This window comes from Catharus ustulatus, chromosome 3, assembly GCF_009819885.2.
Source record: "Catharus ustulatus isolate bCatUst1 chromosome 3, bCatUst1.pri.v2, whole genome shotgun sequence".
Lineage (NCBI taxonomy): Eukaryota > Metazoa > Chordata > Aves > Passeriformes > Turdidae > Catharus > Catharus ustulatus.
The window spans coordinates 9,538,981-9,556,543 of record NC_046223.1 but is presented as its reverse complement, the minus strand read 5'-3'; the positions used below and the strand labels follow the sequence as shown (position 1 = coordinate 9,556,543).

The 17,563-nt window shown below is 43.4% G+C and overlaps 1 protein-coding gene across 9 annotated transcripts in view; it reads left to right on the top strand.

Moving 5' to 3' along the window:
• The window catches only part of PLEK (pleckstrin), a 99,946-nt gene that overhangs the window by 9,702 nt on the left and 72,681 nt on the right, over window positions 1-17,563 (top strand). The window lies entirely within an intron of this gene.

Below are 17,563 nucleotides of genomic sequence, written 5' to 3'. Positions count from 1 at the left end.
CCTGCTTTACACACTGAAAACAATTTCAGGTTTTTTACTGTAAAGTACTACTGCTGGAATTTTGCTGAAGCCTAAACAATTTTCCACTATATGATAATATCCTTAAATGTAGTGTCCCTAGTTTATGCAGGATGTATTATACAACAAGAGATGCTCCAGGCTGTCCTCAATATGAAATCTAGTTTCAGAAAACCCACTTGTGTAAGCCTTGTCTGCGGCAGGAACAATAAGACCAACAATGATTCTAATGCTTTTCATCTGGTGGGGAATGCAACAGAACATTTTGTGACTTTGCATCATGTGTTTATGCGTAAATAACCAACAAGAGGCTTAAGAGAACAGTGTCAGAAAAATAAATAGTGCAGATTAATAGTTATCAGGGTAGTACTGATGAGATGAGACTGGGTTGAAAAAATTGTATTATCTTTTAAAGAACTTTGTCTTTTCCCATTCAGTTGAAGTTGTCGTATAACTTATGCAGATTTAGGAACAGCTGGTAAATTTTCAGAGAGGAGTTACTGCCCAGGAAAGTAAGGTATGCACTTGAACCTCACAATGCCATGAGACCTTTGTATTGCATGTAAATCTCAGTATGCAAAAAAAATATGGAAACTCCTTCAGTGTTGTAGTAAGCACATTTCTAATGCTATGACTCTATGGGTTAGAACTGAGAAAGGTTTACTGAAGTGTATCCAGTTCTGCTGGACCCGCTGGGACCCAGAGTAAGTGCAGCCTGTGGGTGACGCACTACTGCTTTTCTGACAGACCTTCTCAGTGTCTTTTTCCTGTTATAGCTTACACCAATTTTGGACTAGCAGAAACAACACTGTAGTGGCTTTTTGGTCAACATAATTTGCAGTTTTCTGTCTGACCTCTACTCACAGAAGTATTTTGCTACCTCCCCAGAGCAAAAAGTGTAGGATGTGACTGGGAAATGTTTATGTTATGTCCCTCTTGCAAGTAGAAACCATTTTGAGCAATGCCATCATAGCACAGTAAGGCAATGTGCTACTTCCCTAGCAAAGAATAAACACAGGTTATCAGTACTTTCCTGTGCTGGTGGATATGACCTCTCCAGCTCTAGCAGTACTTAAACCAAGGCCTCAGGAGCAATCATCTGAAAACTTTCATTCTCTGTGTTTGCATGCTGTAATTGTACTCTGGAATGGGAGGAACTAATTAATGTCTGAATACCAGGGAATGCATACCTAGCCTTTTGCTGATCAAATGCAGCAGCAGTTAGCACTGGATTTAGTTTAAGGGTAGGGAAGAGAGAAGGGATGCTGTTAGGGTGAAGGAGTAATCTGTAATCCTCATGTTGGTGAAACCCAATCTGCCTCTCCTGATCAGGTCAGTCTATATGGGTAGCACACCAGATATGCCCACGTCTGGTACGGTGAGAGAATTTCTCTGGTGTATATGAAGGATTCCATGCATGTAAATGAAACATTTAATGTTGAACAACCTGGAGCCCTTCTTGTGTGGGCTGTTAACTTTTTTAAGCACTGATGTTCTGAGTGCAATAGATTCATTCTGCAGAGAAATAATTTTCAGTATAACCTGGTTTTCAACACTCAAAAGCCTTTGGATATACTCTAAAGCTGTTGCAAACCCTGGAAGGTACGAACCTCTGAAATAGCTGTGTTGAGTAAGCAGTGTTTTAAAAACAAACCAAAAAACTTCTCCAAATATGAACTGTTACTCTCAGAGTTCCTGTGAATCTGAGTGACCCTACAAACAGACTTTTTAAAGAGGAAATGCTGCCACATGATCAAGGTCACTGAAGGTGGTGAAAAAGAACAGTGAACATGTAATGCCAGTAAAGCTTGTGGTATTAAGATAAAAAACATCCATCATGGAAGCAGTCAGGACTCTCCTTTTAAGAGTGTGTATTGTTTTTTACAGTGTTCAATTATGTATCTAGTTTGTATAATCATTAATGAAGAACTAGCCTCATAGTGTAAATCCTTTAGTTTATTGGTATTTTAGTAACAGACAGTACATATTTTACTGCTCAAATGGTTAATTTGTTAATGATGATGGTTGTTCATGTTCTGAAAATGTGGGTGTTCATTTTGACTGAATGTATACATGTGTAGATGAATGTTGTAGAATATAATAAAAGCTTAAAGTATTCTTGGCATCATAGTAACCAGTTTAAGTATTGGCTCAAGATCTACCTTCATGAGTGGCCAGCTTTGATGCTTCTCCTGCATATCTTATGACTATTGTGGGATATTTACATTTTGAGAGAGTTTGGACCGGGGTAACTCTGCAGATAACTTACAGTTAAGATCTAAAACCAGTTTCCCATGAATTTCACTGCAAGCGAGTCTAGTTTCACTGAGCAATGAGGCTGAGCTGGAAGCATGCTGCATCCCTGAGGAGAACAGTGAAAAGCTGTTGCTGTAGGCAGCCCCTCTTGCCTGCTCCCTTTGAGTTAATTTGTAGGCTCTGCAGCATTTTTAATTGTCCCCACGTGGGGTGTGATTTGTTCAGGAATCACACCTTGGTCAAATGTGTCCTCAACTATAGTAATGTGCTCTGGCTTACTGCTGTTGCAATGAAGACCAGAGAACAAGTCCAGACATTGTTATCTGTACAAGCTTTAGCTTGCACCCTGTTATTTCTCTTCTGGTTTATGGGATCACTATGTACATGAGTATTAAGTTTATTGTGGAGCTTGGGATACCAAATCTTGATCATGACTACATTGATTTTTTGCTTCAACTATTAACACATCCATTACTTAAGCATCAGTGAGGTTAATAAGTGATAATTCTGATGTCTAAGACAAGTGTTCTAGTGCATGTGCTTTACTGGATGTCATTTTGGGAACACCTCCTCTAATACTCAGTTCACACCAGTGAGAGGATTTTTGACAATGGATTTATCATTCCTTTTCTATGGGACCTTACAAGTAGGTATCTCTGGTGGACGTGGATTTTTGAACTCTCTTGAAATATTCTCTTTGAAATTCAGTTGGAGGAGGATTCAGAAATTTTTATACAAATGCGTAGTGTATTTAATGTCCATTTTTATTTACATAGTGTAATCCATATTTAACTTAATGGAAAGTACATGATATTAAAATATCATAAATTCAACCTTGCTGGACACGTCCAGCCTACATACTTTTTTTGTGGAGGCAAAAATGGAAAGAGCAGAAGTATTCTTAATGACTTATACAAGTTTCAAAATTCAATGTCAGATGAACTTTTATATCTGCATAGAAGAGGTAAACAGACTAGCTCACTAATGAAATTTCATGTATTAAAAGCAAGACAAATCTTAAAAGCTGCTCCTCTTTTGCCTTTTTTTTTTTCTTTTTTTTTTTTCCCTGTAGCCTAACTTGACAGTGATTCCAGTAAAGGTATTCAACTAAACTCTTTACTGTCTTTACTGTTTTATGTTTAAATGAAAACAGGATCCTTAAGACTATGTACCATAAAAGTTGGAAACAACACAAAATATTAAAGGTATTGATAAAAAAAGCAACCCAGTTTGAAATTGCTTTGCTGTATAATAGTTACAGTAGTTTCACGAATACAAGCCACACGGAGTATAAGCCGCACTTCCGGTGCCTCGACAATGTTGCTGTCTTTGTCAATAGATAAGCCGCACCCCGAATATTAGCCGCACTTTCGTTCGTAGTGAGAATCCGTGCGCAGCTTTCACAAATTGGCCAATTAGTAACAGGATCGCGGCATAGCGGGGTTTATTGGCTCGGGGCAGGGCCAGGAAGGCTCGGCCCGCTCGTGGTTGCCGACGGGGCCGGCCGGGTGGTGCTGCAGCCGCCGCCGGGCTCGCTGGCCCCCCTCTCCCGTCAGCACCGCCTCGCTGCCGCGTTTGCTCGCCCTGCCAGCGGGCCAGCCGCTGCTGCCAGGCATGCCGGCCGCCCCGCTGCTGCGTTTACTTGCCCTGCTGGCGGGCCAGCCGCCACTGCCAGGCACGCTGGCCGCCCCGCTGATGTGTTTACTCGCCCTACCGGCGGGCCAGCCGCCGCCACCACTGCCAGGCACACCGGCCGCCCCGCGCCATGTTTGCTCACCCGGCCGGCAGGGCTGCCACCGCCGCCGGGCTCGCTGGCCCTCCTCTCCTGTCAGCACCGCCCCGCTGCCGCGTTTGCTCGCCCGGCCGGCGGGCCAGCCGCTGCTGCCAGGCACGCCGGCCGCCCTGCTGCTGCGTTTACTTGCCCTGCCGGCGGGCCAGCTGCCGCCACCGCTGCCAGGCACACCGGCTGCCCCGCACCATGTTTGCTCGCCCGGCCGGCAGGGCTGCCGCCGCTGCCAGGCTCTGCCGGCGGGGCGGCCGCCACCAGGCTCGCCGGCCGCCCCCTCCCGTCTGCACCGCCGCCGTGTTTGCTCGCCCTGGCCAGCACTGCAGGCCCCCGCACCGCCAGGCTCCCCCACGCTGCTGGCCCTGATTCTGCTGGGCTTCCCCCGCTGCCAGGCAGCCCCACCCGCCGGGCTTCCTGCTTCTGCCATGCTCCCCTGCACTGCTAGCCCCAGTTCTCCCAGGCTCCCCTGCCCTGCTGGCCCAGGCTCTGCCGCCCCCACTGCCCTGCCCTGCTGGCCCAGGCTCTGCCACCCGCCCCCCACACTGCTGGCCCCACCTCTGCCAGGCTTTCCCACCTCAGCCGGGGCCGGCCGGGCTCCAACTTGGCTTGGGGCTGCTGCGGGCTCTCACTTCCGTGTTGGCAGCTTTTAGAATATTGTTCATGTATTAGCCGCCCCGGAATATTAGCCGCACTTCCGGGTTTCCACCAAACTTTTGGTCAAATTGGTGCGGCTTGTATTCGTGAAATTACTGTAATTTATCTGGCTCCCAGCACAACTAATAGCTCCAGTGTCTTTGTTCAGGGATGGCTGGTTCCTTGCTATAGATTATCTTATCAATGAATGTTTTGAGAATTAATATAACACGTTTTTAACGATAAAAGGACATTTAGTTTTACTTCAATATCTAGTTACTGACTTTTGCAATACCATACTGCTTCCTGCAGCTAAACGCTCAGTTGAAACAAAGATAGTTTATATAACTGTGTAGCTGTTTATCACTTTAAACTCCTTTGATAGAAGATACTAAAGATGTAAACCTTGGTGTTTGAGAAGGTATTTTAAAATTTGGATGGTTTCTGAAGAGATAATCAGATTCTAAGCAGAGTTTGTTCCCTCAAATACCTGCATTGCCTTCAGTTATAAATTTGCACGCAAACTGGAGGAAGGCATTTGGCCTATTCTTAGAGTAAGTCAAAATTACATTCTGCTTCTTCATGATCAGCTGTACATCTTCCCTTTATATCTTGTGTGTCAACAAGTGCAGGGCATTTGTCTAGGTTTGTAAGACAGGTGTCTGCTAAGAAAGGCAGGAGCCTCTCTTGAAATAGAAAATGTAAATCCCCTCCTTCCAAATTATTATAATTTTGAAATTAAGGAGCTCTCAGGCAAAGATACAGGAATAGGAATAACAGTTCTTTACTGGGAAAAATCAAAATAGAAATACAGTATTACAAAAAACAAACCCCAGACACTGACAGTCAGAATACAACCTGACACCTGTCAGTCAGGGTGTTGGTAGCAGTCCCATTAAATGGTGGCTGCATCCTCCTGGAGTGTCAGATGTGGTTCAGTTGAAGCAGTGGTCCTGGAGGAGGGTGCAGTTTTCCTCCAAAGGTCTAGTGATGAGGTGAAAAGGTCTGGTTTTCCTCTGGAATCCAGTGAAAAAAGGCTGCATTGGTGTTCCAAATCTCAATTTTTTTTCTAGGAGGAAATGTTGGGCTCTTCCCCCTGGCTGGAGCATCTCCCAGTGGGATGATGTAATTTTATCAGTCATGCAGTGGAACTCAATGGCCCATTAACAGAGGATTCCTTCCTGGAGGAAGGATGGATTGTGGAAAAGATGAAGAACACTGCCTCACCTGGTTTTTAACAGATGGCCCATTAGCAGAGGACATCTCCCACAGAGATAAGGATCACTACCCCACCTGGTTTCAACAGATGGTGATAGAATGCATACTTTTGGTTACATCCTGTATTACAACCTAAGACAGTACTGAAGAAGCTCCTTGTCTTGGAGGAACTTGTAGCCTACATGTAAAGGATAACTAAATGTAACTCTATGAGTTTATTAGGGTTAGGAACTCACTCTTCCTTACCAGTATGTTGTAGCATGTGGGTAGATAGCAGGTGTGTGCATTGGCTTCCGCCATGCTGCAGGAAAAGGGAATATAACCTTGGTTTTGCCCTTACTGGAAGTTTGTCACATATGATCTGCTTGTATGAACCTGCATGTGTCTGCTTCCTAACCCAGTTCTTAAAATATTATCCCTATTAGCTTAAACACTTCATGTAGCTGAAGTTTTTCTAAAGTTAATTTATCAAGCAGTTGGGCTGGAGAAAGAATACACATGTAGTTATGTTGACAGTCTGGAAATTTCATAAAAATTTCAAAGAGAAGAGCTGTGTTAGTGACTGGGACTAGAAGCCTCTTTAGTTTCCCACTGTCACCAAAACACTGTTTCTAGCCACCAGTCAGTCCTTGATGCCCATTGGGTGAATAAACCTTGATTTCATTGTCACACTTGAGACCAGGGGCTGGATCTGGGTCAGGCTGAGAGAGGAATATAGTGCATGTGGATAGGCAAGAGCTGGCAACAGATGGTATCATAGTGGGAAGAAGGAGACAGCTCATCAACTGGCAATGTTTCTATTGCATTTTGTCAATTATTTGTTTTTCTTCAGGGAAGAACTCAGTGTTTGGTTAAGTTTTGTTGTTAGTTCTTATAGTTATTGATCCTAATAAATCATCTTGTCTACTTTGAACTTAGTATTCCTTTAATTTAGGTTCATTTAATATCCTAAGTAATTTGATCAGTGCTCACATTTCACATTTTAGGCCTGTATTTTCTTAATTAAAAAAAACCCCAAGTTACATGGAAATATTGTGGCAAAGGGCTCCCCAAAACCCTGAGCAAAATATTCATCTTCGTGGCAGATGGTTCTACAGTAATTGCTGATTCATTGTCTTTTGAAACAGGAAGTAAGCTACTCATTAGTTTATGGACTAAGCATTTTTACTAAATTAACTTGTTTATATCAGCATATTTCTTTTGCAGGAAGCTTAGAGTTAGGAAATACAGCTTGCATTTTACAATACAGTAATTTCACGACTATAAGGTGCACCCTTTTGACTAAAATTTTCCCTTGGACCCGGAAGCGTGCCTTATAGTCTGGTGCGCCTTATCTGATGGACAAAGTTGCAAAATTTGCCTACCCGGAAGTGAGAGCTGTGAGCCGTGGGGGAAGCTGGCATTGCCACGGCAGCCAGGTGGAGACTGGCCTGGGGACCCATGGCTACCGGGTAAATGCGGGCCAGGGGGCCCGTGGCACCACCCCTGCCGGGTGGAGGCGGTCCGGGGGGACCATGGCTGCCGGGTGAAGGCAGGTCTGGGGACCCGCGGCACCGCCCCTCCTGGGTCCAGGCAGGCCCGGGGGCCCATGGCTACCGGGTGAAGGTGGGCCAGGGGGCCCGCAGCACCCCCGCTCCTGGGTCCAGATGGTCCTGGGGGCCCATGGCTGCTGGGTGAATGCGGGCCAAGGGGCCCGTGGCACCCCCGCTCCCGGGTCCAGGCAGTCCCGGGGGCCCATGGCTGCGGGGTGAAGGCGGGCCTGGGGGCCCGCAGCACCGCCCCTGCGGGGTGGAGGCAGGCCCAGGGGCCAATGGCTGCCGGGTGAAGGCGGGGCCTTGGCCAGAAACTGCGCGGGGGGAGCTGGCGGCGGAGCCTCACTGCAAAAAAAAAAGTGCACCTTATAGTCCGGTGCGCCTTATCTGATCTACAAAGTTGTGAATTTTGCCGACTCCCGGGGGGTGCACCTTACAGTCCAGTGCGCCTTATGGTCGTGAAATTACTGTAGGTTTAACTTAGTGATTGCACAGAAGGACTCATACATTAGTTTTGCATTCAGTAAGTATTTTTAGGTTTTGTTAAAAAAGATAGTATTATTAATCTGTCCTGTTTTTCTTAAGGAAAACCATTAAATGTTTAAAACCAAGCATTAGCTGATTTTGTAGGGCATTTACAGTGTAGATTTCAGAAGGATGGGTTTCTCATTGACTAATTTTTCTTTTTTTTTATTTTTATTCTTGCTATAGATTTAAATTATCATTAACTTGTAGATGAATAGTAGTGATTCTTAAGCTTTAAAATTTTAATTTGTTTTTACATTTATTTCATTTAAAAAATAGGAGTAGCTTCCTGTGAGAATGACTACTGCTTTCTTGAAGGGATAATTGAACTAATTATATATCAACATTTATTCTATGCTTATCACCATAGTAACTGAGGCCTCAAGTCAGTGTGCTTTGCTGAGCAGGGTTGCAAATGCTGTAGTGAGCCAAGGCCTGAACTTCTGTATTAAAGTAGTTTCACGTTTTGTTAACAGCTAATCACTGCTACACCTTTCTGACTTTGTGCCATTATTTGTATTCCCAGGGCTGCAAGCATGGCAGAAACCTAGGAGTTAATATGTCTGAAAATTAACCTCCCTGAAAATTAGTGTGTACCAAATTATACTTGATCTGCTCAAGCATGTGATTGTATGGCCACTAGTGAGCCACTGGGGAGAGTCAGGAATGTGTGATTGTGATAAATGTGGAGAGACAGTTACAAATTAAGCTAACAACAAAGCTGCTCTGGAAGTCACTTGTTTAGGGCTTGACCATGCTGTAGCTGAAAGTGTTGAAAAATTGTTGGGTTGGGAATTAAACTAGTTTAAGTGATGAAATTATCTAACCAATATTAATTTTTAAGTGTTTTTTGTGACTTTGGAAGTACAGTAATTTCACGAATACAAGCCGCACGGACTATAAGCCGCATCTTTGGGTGTTGGCAAACATTTCGTTCTTTGTCCATAAATAAGCTGCACCTGAGTAGAAGTCGCTCTGTCGTTCGCAGCGAGGACCCACGTGCAACAAAGTTGCCAAATAGTAACAGAATCGCAGCATGGCGGGGGGTTTACTGGCTCGGCTAAGGCTGTGCAGACTCGGCCTGCTCGGGGCTGCCGACGGGGCCAGGGGGCCCAGCTCGGTGGGGCCACTTGGCGGGGCCGCTCAGGGCCAGCCGCCGCTGCCACTGGGCTCACTCGCCCCAGCCCGGCGCTGCCCCGTGGTGGCAGGCAGGGACGGAGCCCGCTGGCACCCGCGGTGGCGGCGGGCGGGGACAGAGCCCACCAGCACCCGCGGCAGCGGGTGGGGACGGAACCTGCCTGCTCCTGCCGTGGCAGGCGGGGGCAGGAGTCCCTCACTTACCCCACGGGCCGCAGGGATGGCAGCACGGAGCCCCCCGCCTTCCCCCCAGGCTGCGGGGATGGCAGCACGGGGCCCCCCCATCTCTCCCCCGGGATGCGGGAGAGGAGGGAAGGAGGGAGCTCCCCCGCCTCTCCCCCCGCCCCCCCGTGCTGCCTGCAGGGAACCAGCTCCACCCGTGGTGCAACAGAGTAACAATTTGTAACAATCGCGGAATGCCGGCTTTTACTGGCAGGTTGCTCAACTCCGCACCTTGGTTTCCACTTCTGGGGTTGGAAATGTCAGAAAATTATTCACATATTAGCCGCTCCTGAGTGTTAGCCGCATTTCCGGTGTGGGAGCAAAATTTTAGTCAAAATGGTGCGGCTTGTATTCGTGAAATTACTGTATATCCCTGAGCCAAGTATCTACTTGGTGCTGGTTTGAGAATGGATGATGCTATCAGGATTGACTTTTGATGTCTCTTCCCATATGCTGACCTCTGACAACTGGCTATAGAATTTTATCAGAATGTTCACTTCAGAGATTTTGTTACAATTAACCTAATTGCATCTCTATATTTTCATCTTCTTTTTATCTGTACCTAGAAAATTGATGCCTGAGAAACCTGGTCTTTGTACTTCAGCTTTCCTTTTGACAGCAGCAAGGGTAGTACTAGCTATTTCTGTAGCCTGTTTGTAAGTAAATCTCAGATGTATTCATGTTTCAGCTGCTCCCTCTATCTTATAAAACATGGCAATAGTATGTGTTTTATAACTACAACTACTAGAAACTCAGACTTTAAAACTCAGAAAGACTTTAAAACATTTATCCTAGAAACTTGATGAAGGCTTTTAGTTTTTATCTGCTGCATTAACCAGGGCATCATTTGGAGCCTTTAAAGTTACAGTACCATTTTATTTTCCAGAGCAGTTTAGATCATCACTTCACCATCCAAGGTTCTGATCCCATGGACACTTGCAGAGTTGTTTAACAATGCATGTTTCAAACAATACTACTGATTTATTACTCTTCATTTACTGTTACCTGATTTGAAGACAATAAGGTATTGGGGCTTTGGCATTAATTCTGCAGTATTTGCAAACAGAGAAATGATTTGCAGGTGTAGCACAGCACAGCAGTTAATCACACTTGCAAACTGCGGTGTGAAGTGTGATATTGTATAGCCATTTATAGCCTGAGTTTTAAAGAGCTGTAGCTCTGCTTTTGGCTTGGCTAACTTCCATGGCTGTTGTAGATTACATTTGCAATCAAGTTGTTGCCAAACTTCCACTCAGTGTTAAGGTCATGTTTACTACTGCGCAGCTGCATAGTGAAGAGTTGCAGTAAAAGCAAAATAAACTTAAGACTATTTGAGGAGCAGCTCTCTGTGGGATTGGAGAGCAAGTGGATGTTGGGCAAAAGCTCAAATTAGCGGTAGACCAAAGCAGAATATTTTTGGCAGCATTTAAATTTTACTGCTTCATTATAGCTGGTGTGTTCTTGACTGCAGCTCTAATAAAAACAACTTGTGCATGTTCTGAGTACTGTTTAAAAAGAACATAGATGTAAGAAAACTGGAGTCTGCAGCTCTCCTTATGTGGTGTTGGAATGGTGCAAGGTTTTCATCTATTAGCCAGAGTGAGAGGAGCCTCCTCATGCACATTGAATTTTTGGCACTGCTCATGAAAAGAATGCTGTTGGAACGCTTGTGGACCTGTTATTTTTCCAGAGAATGGCTACAAAGGCTAAATGTGGTCATACCAGATGACAGTTAAAGTACACTACAAATGAGCTGCAATGGAGCTTTCATTATGACTTAACTGTTCTGGATAAGACACCCACACCCATATCCTCCTTTTTTGTTTTAAAATCTCATAGATGCATTTTTGCTGTGTGAATCCCAGTAACACTTTGAGCTTAAAGTCCCCAAAACCTGAAAACCATGGCTGGAGAAGGACTGTTATTGCCACTGACATTTTGACAAGCCTTTTTTAGCTAGCTTAAAGTAACAAGGTGTAAGCATTGATGATCAGCAAATTTCTCCACAATACTGTTTTCTGTGTGAAAACAGACGACAGAGCAGATGAGAAGGATTTTTGTATTATCCTAACATGAGGAAAGAGATCGTTTTATATCTTTTGTTAAACACCAAAAGTCCATAGAGGACCAACACCTTATTGTCCCACTTGTATAAAAGCTTCAGCTGGAATTTTCAATTTTTTAAAGACCAGTCAATTAAATACAGAGTATTTGTGTGCAGGAAACCAAATCTCTTTATTTCCTGTGCTATAAGCTTTTTCCTTTTCCCTGAAAAGTTGATTTTGAAACCGGTTTTTGGGAGTATGATTATACTAACTTTGTGAGGTATTGCAAATACATGTGCAGAAGTTCACAGAACACTATTAGAATTGGAGATGTAATTGAGTTTTGGCCTGACTCAGTTTGGGTTGTATGCTTTCAAATGGCAGTGAAGCTGGGTAGGGTCTGAAACTTTCTTCTCACACCTGGAGTCACTTCGTTTTTTCTACTGTCAATTTTTGTTGATCTGTTTTGGTTTTAGTATTAGTTCTCTTTATAGACACGATGAAAACTAATTTGAAATAATTCTCATTCTTATTGTGGTGGGTTTACCGTGGCTGAACACCAGGTGCCCAGCAAAGCTCTATTAACAGCCCTCCTCAGCTGGACAGGGGAGAGAAAAATATGACCAAAGGCTCATGGGCTAAGGTAAGGGCAGAAAGAGGTCACTCACCAGTTACTGCCATGGGGGAAAAAGACTCAACTTGGGGAAACCAATTTAATTTATTAGCAATTACATCAGAGTAGGATGATGAGAAATAAAAACTCTTAAAACACCTTCCCACACACATTGCCTTTTTTCCAGGCTGAACTTTACTCACAAATTCCTAAGATGCAGTCTCCTGCTCATATTTATTGTACTCAAAGTATTGAAAATAAGAACACTTTTGTGTCCATTGCTATTTCACCGATACAAATTACTCAAGAAATGGCAGTGCATCACATAAACTCTTATAAGTCTGTTTTATGAGACAGGCCAAATACCTTAAAGAAAGCCATTTTGGATTGTAAAACTCAAAATTATTTAATGACTTCAGTAAAGCTGAATGTGTGTTGCAATAATATTCAGGGATGATATGAGTTTTTCATATTCCAAAACAACATGTTGACTTTGCTTCTGAGCTGGAGGAACTGTAGTTGCCCAAGTTCAGGTTTTACCTTATAACTGAAGCAGAAGAGTCCTCATAACTGTCTTGTTTTTCTGTGCTTGCTTCTTGTATTTGTTTTGCTAGGCACTCATGTCTGCTGGAGACTGTGGTTCAACTCTACAGTCAAAATCCTGATATGCCTCCTATGCAGAAGTAGCACAAAAAGGAACCATATTGGGATAAAAGATCTGGGACCCATTAACGTTCAGGTTTAAGTAGATATGTAGTTTAGGAAGGATTGTAACTTACAGTTTATTTTTTGAATAAGAAGGGGTTGAGGCCAATAAAACCATAGAGAGCCAAATTATTATTTTAACCCTTCGTCTTGTTAGAAAGTAATACTTTGAATGAAAAAAAAAATCACACTTGATGTTTATCGCTTGTGTCTATGAGCCATAGTGATTTTACAGGTGTGATAGAGGTAAGTAGTTTATATAATGTTTATATAATGTTAGTTTATTTAATGTATACAGTCTTAGTTATGAAATACTACTTACATAACTCTTTAAATTGAAACAGGTTTTTGCAGAAAAAAAGTTGTCAGAAAATTTCTACCTTCTAGATTAAACAAATTAAGCATTCAAAAATTCCAGTTAACTCTTTGTGTGTATATATTTCATATTCACTAGATATGCTTGAAAATGTTTTTTGATTAAGGTTTTAGTTGGCATATGTTTTTCCAGTCTTTATTTGAAAAGTAATTTTTGAAGGATCTTTAGTATAAGGTAATGCTTTTAGTAACAAGAGACAATTTTCTTTTTCCAGAATGCTCCAATATTTTTCAGTTTCTTACAGCTTCTAATGTTCTTTTTTCTTTCAAGTCAAGTAAAGCAGGTAGATGCTTAGCAACTCTGAAATTCAAACTACATATCTGGGTATCTAGCTTTGGTTAAGACATTGTGGATCAGTTTATAATATTGAAACTGAAGTGAAACCAAGTAATTCTTGTTTCCCAGACAAGTTCTACTTAGCTACCTTATACTGTGTCCTTGGCCTTTTTATCTTAAAGCTGACTCCAGCATTTTGTGCTTCTCAGTTGCAGTTTCAAGTTGTAAAACAGTGATTGTTTTCAGAATCAAAAACTCCATCACTTCTTTTCAAATGCAGCAAAAAACAAAAGCAAAACAAACAATAAAAAAAACTAATACCCCTACTTAAAGAAATAAAACAAAAGTCCTAGAATGGATGTAATTATTGACATGATGTCATTTTAAGTCATACTGGAAAACTTGATGGCAAGTTCACTTTAAGTCCTTGTACACCAGTAAGTCAAGTGAGTGCTGATACACAGTGTCCCTCAGTAAAGATTTTTACTAGACCTAAGGAGATTTTCCAAGATAATCTTGGCTACCTTTCAAAATGTATCACTGAGGATGCTCTTTAATCTGCTTTCTATGTCCAAGCTTTATCTTTGTTCACACTGAACTTTGAAAAGACTCTTTGGACATTTCATTGTATGAAACATTAGCAACAGATGTAATTACAATGAAAAAAAAGGGACTGCTGAGGTGGCTTTACACAGCTATCCCTTTTCCCTCTGGGACTTATTAATGTTAAACAAACAAGATTCTGGTTGCCTTGCAGTCTTTTTTTCAACCCATGCTATCTGGCTTGTATTGTTTCATTGGTGGTTTTTGTTTGTTTTTTTGGTTTGGTTTGGTTTTTTTTTTAGATTTACATTTACCATATAGCATGATAATTTTGCTGGGTTAATTACTTGTGAATAGGGAAAGTTTTGTTCTGAAAAATTACCCCAAGGGTAGAGTGATCTGATGTGATCTGGAGATTGCAGGTATTTTAGGTAAGGCTTTGATGAATGAAAATGTAACACTACAAAGTTATCAATCAGAGCTGGCTTTTCTGATTTGATATTTTGCCTTCTGTAGCGCTTCTAAGGCTTGCAGCTGAATCTCTTTTTACTAGGTGTTGATTATGTGTAAGCCTGGATGATTATACCATAGTTGGCTTTGAAATAGTAGCAAGGATTTGAAGACAAGGAAGATTTGTAATATTTTTTTCACTTTTGACTTTAATAGGAGGAAGGGGTTCTGAGCAGCATGGAAGACCTTTGGAGCAGAAGTTGTATTTTGTCTAATCCTTTCTACCTCATTTTGCTGCACAGGGCTTTGATCTGGGATTAGATCTGTGTGTATTGATCTGTATATATATATAGCAATTACTTATTCATGTCAGAATGGTTTCTTGAAGTTCCTGCAAACCTGGAAACAGGGCAAGTAGGGTGTCTAATTCTCTGAGTGTGCAAACCCATAATACACTCTTCAACACAAAAAATTATGCCCAGGCTTATTACCTATCACATGCAAAATATGTTTTCCCTGATATTTTGAAGTCACTACTACAACAGGCCTCAAGGACTCCTTGTCCCCTTTGTGTGCATGTTACTCCCACTGTCAGTAACAGGAGTTAGCTATACACATCAGGAGGAAGATTTACTCATTGGTCGAAAGTTAACAGAGAATATTAAATTCTCCCTTCTCTAAAACTGGACAGTTTAAGCATCACTCTTACCTCTGCGAAACAGTTATGGAAGTAGCAGCTGGGAAATGTGATGATAGCACAGTGTTACCTTGATGGAAATTGCAGCTCAGAGCTATAGATAAAGTGTGGCATGGAATCTTGAATGATGGAAGTGAGCTGTTTTTCTGGAAACAGTAGCCATTAAGGTTGACCCTGGTAAAAGCTGTCACTTACTGGCTTAGTAAATAGTTGACCAAAGAGAGGATTCCTTGTTTTGTGTTATATAAAATATATTTTCAGTTGTTAGGCCAGATGTTAAGTTATCCATATTATTGCGATTTATTATTCCTCTTCTACTGCTATCTGGATAGTTGCTACCTTTAGCCACATAAGTGGCATTTATATACATCAGATATATCTGGACATACAGTAATTTCACGAATACAAGCCGCACTGAGTATAAGCCGCATCTCTGGGTGTTTGCAAACATTTCGTTCTTTGTCCATAAATAAGCCACACCTGAGTATAAGCCACTCTGTCGTTCGCAGCGAGGACCTGTGTGCAACGAAGTTGCCAAATAGTAACAGAACCGCAGCATGGCGGGGTTTACTGGCTCGGCTCGGGCTGTGCAGGCTCGGCCCACTCGGGGCTGCTGACAGGGCCAGGTGGTCCAGCCCGGCGCTGCCGCTCGGCGGGGCCGCTCGGGGCCGGCCGCTGCCTCTGGGCTCGCTCGCCCCGGCCCGGCGCTGCCCCATGGTGGCAGGCAGGGACGGAACCCCCACCGCTCCTGCGGCAGCGGAGCCGGGCGGCGACGGAGCACCCCACCTCCTCCCCGAGCCACAGTGATGGCAGCACGGGGCCCCCACCTCCTCCCCAAGCTGCAGCAATGGCGGCACGGGGCCCCCGCCTTCTCCACGGGCCGCGGTGATGGCAGCACGGGGCCCCCGCCGCCTCCCCGAGCTGCGGCAATGGCGGCATGGGGCCCCCGCCGCCTCTCCCCCGGGCTGTGGCAGAGGAGGGAAGGAGAGAGCTCTCCCTCCTCTCTCCCCACCCCCCGTGCTGCCTGCAGGAACCAGGCTCCACCCATGGTGCAACAGAGTAACAATTTGTAACAATCGCGAAATGCCGGCTTTGCCGCTGCTCGGCTTGGCACCCTGGCTGGCACTTCTGAGGTTGTAAATGTCAGAAAATTATTCACGTATTAGCCGCTCCTGAGTATAAGCCGCATTTCCGGTTTGGGAGCAAAATCTTAGTCAAAATGGTGCGGCTTGTATTCGTGAAATTACTGTAATTGGTGTTCGACTTGATGTGCTCAGGTTTCTCCACTTTATAAGTAATTGCATTAGGAGATAGTAATAGTGTGACAGTGTGAAATAAGGGTGCAAGAATGGTTTAGCTTATAAATGCTTGATTGTTCACTTTATGGACTTTTTTTTTTTTTTCCCAGTTTTTGAATCTTCTTTGGTAATCTCGTGTGGAAGCTGTTAGGCTTGGGGCACTCCAGCATGTTTAGAGCTCCTACACATTTCCAAATTGAGAACTGCAAGAGAGTGTCATCTTAGAAAGAGAAAAGCTCCCTCCTGTGGAAGAGATGAACCTCTGCTGTGACAAGGAGCAACCATAAGGGCAACACGCCATGATTTTAAATAGCAGGAAAAAGGATTACAGGCACTGTGGAACTTTGCAAATACTGGAATGCAAAACCCTGCTCCTTGTTACTTTTTTCTCGAAGTAAATTTTTTGCATTTTGTATGACTTATTTCTAAAAATGTATCTCAGTTTGCTGGATTGTTTAAATAATTTGGCCACAGTGGACTCTATAGTGTTAAAGGGATCTAAAGCAACTGATATTTTTACAGATTTTGCTTTCTGTAGCTCTTTGCTGAAAAACCTTAGTATTTTGGGCATTTCTGTGAATTCAAGTTTGTAGAGCTTACTTTTAAAAAAAATCTTTTTCATTTTTTTAAGAAGTTTGATAATCTGTACATCTTGGAGGACTGTATTAAAATGATTTTGAATCTTGCTGTGATTGGTGGTTCTTGCTAGAAGGCTCTGCTGAGCTCAAAGCCCTGTGTGATTTGGAAAATAAAGCTGCATAGAAAGCATAAAGATAAAACTGTGATGGAGGGGCTGGAACTAGAACTTGATATCAAATTCCTGCTAGAAACAGTATTTTTACCTTTGAGCTGAATATGATTCATGCTTGTGATCTGAAGGTGGAAGGCTCAAGCTGATTAGCACATTAACAAAACCCTGAGGCATTTACAGTAATTTTATGACCATAAGGTGCACCGGACTATAAGGTGCGCTTTTTTTGTGCTGCAAGGAGCTGGGCCATGCGCAACAAAGTAACAAAATAGCAACAGAATCACACAATAGCAGGGTTTACTGGCAGGTGTTCAATTTGCAAACATTTTTGGCATAGCCTTTAAACACAGCCCCAGGTGCCTGCCACGGGCCTCAGTACTCCCACCTGCCCCCGGCGCTGGCTGGCGAGGTGCAGCTCAGGGCGGCCGTGGCTCACGGCTGTTCGGGGCTGCCCGCAGTCCTGGGCGGCTCGGGGTGGCTGC